The sequence below is a fragment of the Protopterus annectens genome, chromosome 1.part0 (genome assembly GCF_019279795.1).
Source record: "Protopterus annectens isolate FY-2018-M chromosome 1.part0, PAN1.0, whole genome shotgun sequence".
NCBI classification, from domain to species: Eukaryota; Metazoa; Chordata; order Ceratodontiformes; family Protopteridae; genus Protopterus; species Protopterus annectens.
Genome location: NC_056725.1, coordinates 363791698 through 363801408, shown reverse-complemented (window position 1 = coordinate 363801408; position 9711 = coordinate 363791698).

The following is a 9711-nucleotide window of genomic DNA, read 5'->3' as shown; positions in this document are numbered from 1 at the left end:
TAAGCATGAAGCATCCTTCTTGTTTCCCTATCCAACCAATTCAACACCTTTTGGGGCCAGTCAATCACTCCAAATCTGTAAGCTAGGACAGGAAGAGCAAACTAATTTATAGCTTGGACTTTGCTGTTTTCAGTATTAATTTCAGTCTTTTAAAAAATTCCTTACTAAGTTTTATTCACATTTGTGCATGGTTTGTTGTTGATCCTTCAACAATTCCAAAATATTTGTACACTCCCTCTTGCTCAAGTTCTTTCATATCACATTCCTGTCCCAAAATGATGTTTTCTTGGTGTTGCAGTTTTCCTGCTTTAAAGGTTGCTTTTGCACATTTATCAAGACCAAATGGCATTCTTATATCATCTGAAAAAGTTTTGGCAACTTGCAGTTGTGCTTTCAGTTTCTCATCTGATGAACTATACGGTTTTAAATCATCCCAAAGATATTCGAAAAAAAAGATTAGAAGTCTTTATACTCTGTTGTTTTCTGGGAGCCAAATTTTAGCCATGACCTAATCTGTTAAGTAGACAGTTAATGGGTTAATGGCAAGACAAAAGAGCATGAGTGATAAAGAGTCACCCTGGAATATCCCCTTTTGATTTTTTTTTATCCCTGGAATAATAATTTGTCCTTTATCATGTGTTAACTGCAAAGTGGTTTGCCAATGTTTCATGGTTGCTATAATGTAATCAATCAGTGTTGGGTGTATCTTATACATTTTTAAGCATTCTTCTATGTCCTTTTTAGATGTGCATATGTTTTACAAGATCTAACTACATAATTTCACATAGCCACTGTCCTCGTGCATCAAAGATGCTTATAGAACCAAGGCTGCAGATGACTGTACACTTCATAGTTTTCCATTACAGTCTCACAGTATCACCTACTGCACCATTATACATTGAAATAAAAACATGTATATAAATTCATTACATTATTCTTCCTAAGAAATTACACAGATATGTTTATTTAATCTAAAAGGTAATGGCTGTCTGACAGCTTACACATATGTTTTCAGTTATGTGCCAATAGCTGTTATTTCTTTACAATAAAATGTCCAATAATTGTTTGCATTTTCTATATTCATACAATCTTTGAAGGGCTTCTGATAAACACCTACAGTATCTGCTTTTAAAATGAAAGCACTGCTGGATGTTAGATTGGCCTGTGAAGCAACTGGCCAGCATGTCTAAATGTTGGCATGCTCTGGGTTCTAGTTCACATAGGGGAAACATATACATACATATACACCTTTGTTAAATTCACCCATAGCATTTTTTGGAAGAACCATATTCCAGTAAGTGATATTACTGTTTATGTTGTGCATGGTTACTGAGTTAGTCTTTGAATTGCTACGGATATGGCCATAATCTCTAATAGTCTAATAACATCAGCTTTCTAACAACAGGGTTTGTAGAGCACTATATGTTTACTTATGAATAGTGTATGCAGGCTGGTAGTTCATATTGTAAGCAAACAATGTATCATGTCTACATTTTGGTGTGCTGTGTGTTTAAATCCAGAGAGAAAATACATCTGAAACTGTCATATTGCTTTAATATACGCATAGCATTTATTTAGAGAAGCATATTACACTTATTGATATTAACATATATTCTGACCATGGTTGCAAATAATTTGGTTATTTGTCAAATTCCTACTAACATATCCGTAATCTGTAATGTTCGAGCAATATCAGCTATTTAACTGCATGGGCAGTAATCTTGCTAAATCCTGTTATATATATGAGCAATTCCTTGGTTAATATTATATACTTTGTAAAAGTGCTATTAAGGTCTGTTTTCTCATGAAATATTAAAGTCAATTATAAAACATCCTTAAATTATGAGGGAATGGGATGGGTAGACTAAAAGTTGAAATGCAGAACATGGAAGATGTATATAGTTTCCTAGTGATGTTCTTTGGCAAGGAATATCATGATCCTCACACATTCCTTAGTGTATCCATTATGTACTGTAACATGTATGGCTCTGCTCACAGATGCTGTGCAACATGACACTGCCACACTGCCTGAGGAATGTATGTTTCTGAGCACAGTGCTGATATGAATGTAATATTCAAATTGTTTAGCTATACGAGCGGCCCATGTTCATACCTTGCAGTCCTAACCCAAGATTCTTATTAGTAGACCATCCCCCATCCAGATGATGTCATAACATAAAGTCTTCTCACTGCATGCAAAATATGCTTTTTCAGTTAAGAAGTGGTAGCTATGCAGGCAACTGTCAATGTCAGAGTTTGGTTGTAGATTGTGTTTGCTGGATTGAAACTCATATCTTCCTCTCTGTTATCACCTCAGAGTAAAACTATAAACTATGAATTATCATTATTTAATGCTCTTCAGAAATAAATGTCTATAAACAGTGGTGAGAAATGTATATCAATGTTGTTTGAGGAATGCGTTATTCAAATATTCTCTTTCTTGATTTCAGGTGAGGAGGATTGCAGCTGAACAGAGCCATGTGTATCGAGAGATGCACAGGCTTGAGGATCACTGGAGGGAAAGAGGTATGTTGATTATTTTGCCTGGTTTATGAACCAAAATGCATTCCCCCCCATCTGCAGGCCTGTATTTTTTACAATAACGTATGTGGGCTAGAATGCAGGAATACACATCATGTTTCAGTAAGGTAAGTGAAATCAACACACAGAAGCTGTGTTTACAACTGTGATTAAAATCAAACAATGTTGATCTTTTATATAGACATTGTTTCAGCACAGATTTTGAAATGTACTGCACAACCTAAATAACAGGTTTATATATCTGTCACAGGTGCATGATAACAGGTTTCTGTATCTGTCACAGGTGCATGATAATATGTAGGTTTTTATATCTGTTACAGGTGTATGATAGGTAGGTTTCTGTATCCATCACAGGTACATGATAACAGATAGGTTTCTTTATCCATCACAGGTGCATGACAACAGTTAGGTTTCTGTATCCATCACAGGTGTATGATAACAGGTTTGTGTATCTGTCACAGATATATTATAACAATTAGGTATCTGTATCTGTCACAGGTGTATGATAACAGGTAGGTTTCTGTATCTGTTACAGGTGTACGATAGGTAGGTTTCTGTATCCATCACAGGTAAATGATAACAGATAGGTTTCTTTATCCATCACAGGTGCATGATAACAGTTAGGTTTCTGTATCCGTCACAGGTGTATGATAACAGGTTTGTGTATCTGTCACAGATATATTATAACAATTAGGTATCTGTATCTGTCACAGGTATATGATAACAGGTAGGTTTCTGTATCTGTTACAGGTGTACGATAGGTAGGTTTCTGTATCCATCACAGGTACATGATAACAGATAGGTTTCTGTATCCATCACAGGTGCATGATAACAGTTAGTTTTCTGTATCCATCACAGATGTATGATAACAGGCTTCTTTATCTGTCACAGGTATATTATAACAGGTAGGTTTCTCTATTTGTCACAGATGTATGATAACAGGTTTCTGTATCTGTCACAGATGCCTGATAACAGTTAGGTTTCTGTATCTATCACAGGTGCATGTTTTGTAAGTCTAAGTGCATTGATTGGTGCTTAAGATGTGTGGCCTGGTGTAGTCATTTTTCTGTTCCCGTGATTGCTCTGTTGTGCATATTCTGCCTGTTCAAAGAGTGAATGAGTATCTGCTGCATCAGTGTTTGCACTATTGTTTGCAAACTGCGGTATGCCTTTCTGTTCCATCTGCCTCAGACACCTTGGTTGTTTTTGTAGAAATGCAGTTATAGCCTAGGTTTAGTGACACTTAAGCAGATATCCATTTGATTACACCAGCTCATATTCAGCAAAACCTACAGGTCAACACTAATATTGCATCTGTCTCAAACCCCTTGTGTGTTTTAATAGAAACACAGTTATAGCCTACGTTTACTGATACTTGAATAGATACACATTTTGATTGCAGCAGTTCATATTCAGCACACCGTGCAGGTAAATACTGGTGTTGCATTTGTCTTTAACCCCTTATGTGTTTTAGTATTAATACAGTTATAGCTGAGGTTTACTGACACTTGAGCAGATACCCATTTCATTGCAGCAGTTCAGTATAAGCAAGCATTTTCACAATGTTTTGATTTTTCAGGCTACCAATTGCTAGTTTTTGTAGATAATGCATACAGTTATACACATACAACACTGTTAGCAGCATAGATATTAGATTCTCATATGTCACCAACTGTGCTGATTGAACATATCACATTGTTTTTGTTGTTGTACTCATTGTATTGTGTGTTCAGACAATTATCATGTTGTCTGTCGCAGCTTTGAAGCACGTATTTTAAGTTAGTGGATGAACTATGGAAATATCCATAGTTGTCAGAGACATTTCTGTGTCTATTCCTGAAAATGTATCTTAGGAATGCCATATGGCTTACATTGGGAAAGCTGGCATTTTTAGTAATTTCTTTTGTTATTATAATGGAGTTAGTTACAGTCCATAGTTTTCCTTAACCTTACTGCACAGATTATGTTATATGTATGTCTATATAACTATCAGGATACTTGAATTATGATCATCTTTCTGTAACTTTGGCACCACACAGTATGATTGGACAACCATTTCTTATCACTTATGGATTACTTGCGGATTTCTATAGTGCACCATTTATACTGCGATACTACATTGTGTGCTTAGCAAGTCTGAGTTTCTTGTCACACACTTACATATTACAATGTTATTTGCAAGTTTCATGCTGATCTTGACATAATGCCTCAGATTATGTGAGCTTTACGGAATCTGGCCCTTTGGTTTTCAATGGAGAGACTTTTTTGCTGTGTGACTTTATATGGCAGTTTTTGTTTGATTGCTTGGCAGTCTGCTGCCTCAGCTGCTTTTATCAATTGTTGGTTGCTTCAGCAGCACTTTCACTTGCAGTGTTTTCTCAGGATTTATTTGATGAAAGCTGGAACAACAGGAACCAAGTAGAAAGTAACAAACAACAGGAACAAGTTCCACCAGGATTTATTTAAAAGCACAAAATCTTTCTCTCTGACGTCTCGGCCAAAAGCCTTCAAGGAGAATAAAACACTTGCATGCAGCAGCAGCTTATATACATGGCAAATGAGATAATTACATAATTAATCAATTAGTACAACAATTCAACAAACTAATGTTCTCCAGTTGAGCTCTTCATTCAGCCCAAAAGGAAACATGGTTTTAAATTTTAAAATATATACAGTTTCTTTCTGCACTAATCTAGTTTTGACATCAATATCATTGTACATAGAAACACAAACTTGTTCTAAAATAGTTCCCTTCGGTTTTTCCTTGGCAACTCTCCTGCTTCAGAATATGTTATGGAAATGGTTTATTTTTGTTTGACACATAATTTTTTTGAATTTAATAATATTATATATCATCAGTTACAGGGCACGGCTATGGGGGCTTCATTTGCCCCCATGTATGCAAATCTCTTTATGGGTTTTTTTGAATCAAATATTATTTATAAGCATAGATTTTTTCAGGAACATGTTATTTATTATTTTAGATATGTTGATGATTTAATATTTTTGGTAGACAGTGACAAAGATACAATTATTTAATTTTTTAATGAAATTAATGTTAATAAATTTCATATCAAATTTGATGGCCTTAATACTGGTCACACTATCCCTTTTTTAGATATAGTATTGGATATTTCAGATGGTGAGAATATCATTACCCGTCCTAATAAAAAATTTGAAGGGACTTGCCAGTATTTACATGCAAATAGTGGCCATCCTTTACATGTTATTGAGGCTCTACCTTATGGTGAAATGCTATGTATTTCCAAGTTATGTAATAGATCTGATGTATTTCATGAAGAAATGTGCCTTTTGGTGCAATCTTTTTCTACTAGAGGCTATGGCACAAATATTTTGGATAAGAGCTTCTTAAGATTGTGTACAGGTGTTAAACCCAGATATATAAAATCTATTCAACAAAGGGGGTGTAATACAATACAACATGACAGCTCAGGTTCTATTAAAGAAAATATTTATTTTGTTACTACTTATGGTAGTTTTACAAAACAGTTCCTTGATATTGTCAGCCAATATTGGCTTTATTTTTGTTCACTTAGAAATGTTCAACAATGGCTTGATGTAAATATGAAGTTTTCTTACCATAAAGGCAAGAATATAAAAGATTTTCTTGTAAGATCTAAGATTAAGATGCCTGCATCACAAATATACATGGAACCTGCTAAAATTGGGACTTTTCCCTGTGGGAGATGTAAGGTTTGTAAACATATTGTATCCAATTTTATTTTATTAATAATGTTAAATTTGATAGTTGGGGTACATTTAGTTGCAATTCTGAGGGTGTCATTTATGCTCTAAAGTGCCCATGTAACAAATTTTACATTGGGGAAACAAAGAGGCCTTTTAAAATAAGGTTTTTGGAGCATTTAAGAGACATCAAAAATGGTAAAGAAGACAGCCCAGTTGCAGCACATTTTTCGGAAGCACATGATAAATGTAATGAGGGCTTGAAGGGAACTATTTTAGAACAAGTTTGTGTTTCTATGTACAATGATATTGATGTCAAAACTAGATTAGTGCAGAAAGAAACTGTATATATTTTAAAATTTAAAACCATGTTTCCTTTTGGGCTGAATGAAGAGCTCAACTGGAGAACATTAGTTTGTTGAATTGTTGTACTAATTGATTAATTATGTAATTATCTCATTTGCCATGTATATAAGCTGCTGCTGCATGCACGTGTTTTATTCTCCTTGAAGGCTTTTGGCCGAGACGTCAGAGAGAAAGATTTTGTGCTTTTAAATAAATCCTGGTGGAACTTGTTCCTGTTGTTTGTTACTTTCTACTTGGTTCCTGTTGTTCCAGCTTTATGCCTACTGATCCTCAGTTCCATCTACCTCAGATTTTCAGAGATAACATGGAGGGAAGTCAAATGTCCCTGGACAATTTTTTGGTAAACTCTTCAGCTGCTTCTAATCATATGGACAGAGGTGAGAGACAAGCTGTACAAAGAGTTTCTAATGATGGCTCCAGTATATGGGAAAAATGGGAAGAAGATAGACGTTCGAGACCCACTAACCCTTTTTCTGGGGTGGGTAGAAAGATTTCCTAGCAGTCAATGCAGAACACAAATTACTTTTGATGAACTGGAAAAGCTTATGTGGAAAGAAACTTCGGTGCATTATAACATCTGTGGGCTACAAAAATATGTGGAGACGGAGACTACACCTAGAGGTTTGAGAGTCTTTAAGGATCCCGCTAGTCCTTTTGACTTGAGTGTGGACACAGATATTTCTTTCCACAAAAGGTGGGTACATGCTGCCCACAAGTGTGTGAGTGAATGGCTCCAGATATTGATAGAACGTGACCAGATTAAACATAAGGAACTGTGTTCTAACATAAAGAAACTCTGTACTGATTTAACCAATGTGGTTCCTGTGTCCGTATTTGATGAATTTCTTAAACAAACAAATGGAAAATTAAAAGAATATGAAGTGACTTTGCTTAACAGAAAGAAAGGGAAACTTGTGAGGGATATTCGTGATTATGAATCCAACAAAGCGTTCATGTCAAGGACTGAACGCTTTAAGCCATAAGCAGGTTAGGTTTTGCCCTGATGACGCCGGAAATCAAGCCTTCAACTCCTCGGCGGAAGGAGGTTATACCTCTCATGAAGAAGACTGGAATGATGGCGACTTTCCTGCACTTCCAACAGCTGAGCAAAGGGACAGATTTTACCATACTTTTCGGGGAAATTCGTCCTCGTCCTCGATTCCTCCAGCCCAGGGACAGAAACGGACCTGGGAACAGTTTTCCAACCAAGGTGGGCAACGCTTTGGACAGAGGGGGTCAAAACGGGGAAGACGGTAATGTTTGTTCTACACAGCAGAGTATTATTTTTAACTGCGCGCCACTTGCTGAACGGTCGTCGGTCTGCGCATGCTCAAGCAGCCCGGCCGTCTTAACTCTGGATGTATCATTCAGGTAAGGTGCTTTCAATTTACAATGTTTATTTTTCTTGAGTTTGTGCTTTTTTTTTTATTTGTGTATGGTGCTGCAGGTGTTAAAGACTTGAGTTCGATCTGATCTGTTCTCATAATATCTGTGGTTTGTAAATGTTGCAATGCTTGATATTTGATGGGGTTTGATTCTTGGCTGGGGTTCCTTCTTTGTGGGGTCTGTATCTTGACATGCATTATTTCTTCCTGGGCCTCTTCCTGAAATTTGTTTATTTTGTTCCAAGTCAGACTGTCCTGAAAAAAAATGTTAAATAAAATTGATAGGCATTTGAATTTCAGACTTCAAAGACGTCTGTGGTGTTAATCCTGCTGAAAAATTGGTTTTGTTCTGTCCGCTGGTTTGATTCTGGGTGGGTGTGTTTGATTCTTGGTTGGGTGCCTTCTGTTGTGGTCTGCATCTTCTGCTGCCTGCTGTTTTTTGCTCACCGTGCCTGCCATTTTTGTTTGGCGATGTCTGCTGTGACCTGCCCTGCGTTGTCCTACTGAAAATTGTTTTGTTCTTGAATAATGGGAATTGACCGGCATTTTAATTTCAAACTACATGTTCTTTTCTCATTTTTTTTTCACAATTTTTTTTCTAGCATTTTAAATTTTACCCTATTTTGGGACCGTATTCCCCCATTATTGGCTTCTGTATTTTTTATTTAAAGGTAATTCCAGGTTTTGTGCTAAGAACTTATTGAATAGCAGAACTAGAATCACTGAATGACAGCTATGAAATTGTTGTCACTACTGATAAAGCTGCTGTTGAATTAATGCATTGAGTGCTTATTGGTACTTTGTAGGGTGTGCAGTGGACTGTGAAATGGTGACTATTATATGTGCTAATTATGGATGGTGTGTGAATTGCATGTTACTATTGGTGGACTGTGGATGGTGTAGTAGACTTAGTAGACTTTAAATGTGGAAGTCTCCAACTGTTTTTATTGCCATTTATAGGGTTTTAATGTTTTGTCCACTGGAAAATGTTCAAAAATATTCTAAAGCATAAATTTAAAGCACCTCTGCTAAATTGTATTTGTATTGTCTCATAAATATAATTTTAAACACAATGAGAAGATTATGTGTTACATATATGTGAAGGTGTAAGGGCCTATAGTTGAAAACAACCCAAAGTGTCTTTATCATATACTGGCAAATGTATTTTCTTTGAAATGCTGTTTCAGGAATGTATTTTCTGAATGTGAGTTTCAAAATGCTGGTTTTAATGCTATGGGTTTCAATGTGAGACTGCATTACTTTAATTTAACAGATTACTTAATGTTTGTGCTGTAAAATACAAAATAAAACTTTAAAAAAAGTCAGAAGTCATTGAGTAAAAGCACATTGAAGTAAAATGTTATGGTAAATCCAAATGAATTGAAATAAATGGTTAATTGGAATGGCTGCAGAGGCTCCATTCAAACCAAGCATATTTTGTCAGGGGGGGGGCAGGGAAACTCAGGACAGTAGCAGAGACTATACCTCCCAAACTGTTGAATTTTCAAAGAATGAATAGATTTTTGCTTCTTATTTTTTTTTGTGTTCATAAAATTTGTAGTTTAATTTCGTGATTTGCCAAGTCTCACTAAGAAGTCACTAATAAATAAGTTTCACTTCATAACCTTCATAAAATAAAATGAGGCTTAGGTTCTATCACTGCTCTCCAATTTATACATTTATACAAGAGCAATTTTTTATATCTAGTGCTATA